This window comes from Mesoplodon densirostris, unplaced genomic scaffold (assembly GCF_025265405.1).
Source record: "Mesoplodon densirostris isolate mMesDen1 unplaced genomic scaffold, mMesDen1 primary haplotype scaffold_37, whole genome shotgun sequence".
NCBI classification, from domain to species: domain Eukaryota; kingdom Metazoa; phylum Chordata; class Mammalia; order Artiodactyla; family Ziphiidae; genus Mesoplodon; species Mesoplodon densirostris.
In genome coordinates, this window is record NW_026778196.1 from 3,683,507 (window position 1) to 3,686,914 (window position 3,408).

Here is a 3,408-nt window from a genome sequence, read left to right on the forward strand (position 1 = left end):
TTTGATGACATGTGTGTGGTGCATTGTGATGAGAAGGGCAGGGAGCATTTTGATGACAGGGTCATGCAGCAATTTGATGAAAAGTGTAATGGAACATTTTGATGCCAGGGGTTATAGAACATTGTGATGCCAGGGGTCATGGAGCTTTGGGATGACAAGGGTCATGGAGCATTTTGATGACAGGGGTTATGGAACATTGTGATGTCAGGGGTCATGGAACATTGTGCTGATAAGGGGATGGAGCGTTGTGATGACAGGGGTAATGGAACATTGTGATAACAGGGGTGAGGGAGGATTGTGATGACTAGTGATGGAACATTGTGATATCTCATGTGAGAGAGTATTTGGATGAGAAGTGCATGGAGCATTGTGATTACAAGGTTTATGGAGCATAGCGATGACAAGGTTGTGGATCATTGTGGTGAAAAGCGCATGGCACAATTTGATGACAAGGGTCATGGAGCATTGTTCTGACAAAGGCATGGAGCATTGTGATGACAGGGGTCACGGAGCATTGTGATGAAAAGTTCATGGAGCATTGTGGTTACAAAGGTCACAGAGCCTTGTGATGACGTGGGCATGGATTGTTGTGATGACAAACGTTATGAAGCATTGTGATGACTGTAGTCACGGAGCATTGTGAAGACAGGGGTCATGGAGCATTGTGATGACAATGGCATGGAGCATTGTGATGCCAAGTGTCATGGAGGATTCTGATGACAAAGGTAATGGAGCATTGTGGTGACAATGGTTTGGAGCATTGTGATGACAAGGATCAGGGAGCATTGTGCTGACAAGTGCATGGAGCATTGTGATGCCAAGGGCATGGATCATTGTGATGACAAGGGTCATGGAGCATTGGGCTAAAAATGTGCATGGAGTATTGTGATGACAGGGGTCATGGAGCATTGTGATGACAAGGGAATGGGGCATGTTGATGACAAGGTCTTGGAGCATTGTGATGAGATGACCATGGAGACTTGTGATGACAAGTCTAATGGAGCATTCTTATGAAAAGGGGCATGGAGCATTGTGATTACGGGGGTCTTGAAGCATTGTGATGACAAGGGCATGGAGCATTGTGAGGCGAAGGCCATGGAACATTGTGATGACATGCGTCATGGAGCTTTGTGATGACAAGGGCATGGAGCATTGTGATTACATGGGTCTTGGAGCATTGTGCTGACAAGGGTCCTGGAGCCTTGTGATGACAAGGCCGTGGAACATTGTGATGGCAGGGGTCATGGAGCTTGTTATGACAGAGGTAATGGAGCATTGTGATGAGAAGTGCATTGAGCATTGGTCTGAAATATTTCATGGATTATTGTGATGAGGGTGGGCATGGCGCATTGTGATGACAAGGGCACGGTACACTGTGATACATGGGTCATGGAGGATTGTAATGACAAGGGCATGGAGCATTGTGATGAGAAGGGCATCGAGCATTGTGATGACAAGTGCCATGGAGCTTTGTGATGACAAGGGCATGGAGCAATGTGATGAGAGGTTTCATGGAGCATTGTGATGACAATGACATGGAGCATTGTGATGCCAAGGGTCATGGAGCTTTGTGATGACAAAGGTCATGCAGTATTGTGAAGATAGTTGTCAGGGAGCATTGTGATGACATATGTAATGGCCCATTGTGATGACAATGTCATGGAGCATTGTGATGCCAAGTGTCATGGAGGATTCTGATGACAAAGGTAATGGAGCATTGTGAATGACAATGGCTTGGAGCATTGTGATGACAAGGGTCAGGGAGCGTTGTTCTGACAAGTGCATGGAGCACTGTGATGACAAGGGTCATGGAGCTTTCTGATGACAAGCTTGTGGAATATTTTGATGACAATGGCATGGAGCATTGGGATGAAAACGGCATGGGGATTTGTGATGAAAAAGGCGTGTAGCCTTTTGGTGACAGGTTTCAAGGAGCATGCTGACGACAAGTGTCAGGGAGTATTGTGATGACAAGTGTATTGAGAATTGTGATGACAAAGGTCATGGAACATTGTGATGAAAAGGGCATGGAGTATTGTGATGACAGGCATCATGGAGCGTTGTGAGGACAAGTGTTATGGAACATTGTGATCACAAGGGTTTTGAGCATTGTGATGACAGAGGTCATGGATCATTTTGATTTCAAGGAGCATGGAGCATTGTGATGACAAGGGCATGAAGCAATGTGATCCCAAGGTTCATGGGAAATTGTGATGACAACAGTAATGGAGTATTGTGATGACAAGCCCCTAGCGCATTGTAATGACAAGGCCATTTAGCATTTTGCTGACAAAGGAATGGAGCATTGTGATGACAGGTGTCATGGAGCACTGTGGTGACAAGCGTCACAGAGCCTTGTGAAAACAAGTGTCATGGAACATTGGGATGACAAGGGCATGGATCATTTTGATGACAATGGTCATGGAGCATTGGGCTGAAAATGTTCATGGAGTATTGTGATGACAGGGGTCATGGAGCATTGTGATTACAGGGGTCTTGGAGCATTGTGATGACAAGAGTCCCGGATCATTTTGTTGTCAGGTGTCATGGAGTGTTGTGATGACATTGGTCATGGAGCATTGTGATGATATTGGTCATGGAGCATTGTGATGAGAAGGTCATAGAGAATTGGGATGAAAATGTTCATGGAGTATTGTGATGACAGGGGTCATGGAGCATTGTGATGACAAGGGAATGGAGCATGGTGATGACAAGGTCTTGGAGCATTGTGAGGAGATGACCATGGAGACTTGTGATGACAAATCTAATGGAGCATTCTGATGAAAAAGGGAATGGAACATTGTGATTACTGGAGTCTTCGAGCATTGTGATGACAAGGGCATGGAGCATTGTGAGGAGAAGACCATGGAACATTCTGATGACATGCGTCATGGAGCTTTGTGATGACAAGGGCATGGAGCATTGTGATTACATGGATCTTGGAGCATTGTGATGACAAGGGTCATGGAGCCTTGTGATGACAAGGCCGTGGAATATTATGATGACAGGTGTCATGGAGCATTGTTACGACAGAGGTAACGGAGCATTGTGATGAGAAGGGCATTGAGCATTGATCTGAAATGTTTCATGGATTACTGTGATGAGAGTGGGCATGGCGGTTTGTCATGACAAGGGCACGGTACACTGTGATACATGGGTCATGGAGGATTGTAATGACAAGGTCATGGAGCATTGTGATGAGAATGGCATCGAGCATTGTGATGACAAGTGTCATGGAGCTTTGTGATGACAAGGACATGGAGCAATGTGATGAGAGGGTTCATGGAGCATTGTGATGACAATGACATGGAGCATTGTGATGCCAAGGGTCATGGAGCTTTGTGATGACAAAGGTCATGGAGCATTTTGATGACAAGTGTGTGGTGCATTGTGATGAGAAGGGCAGGG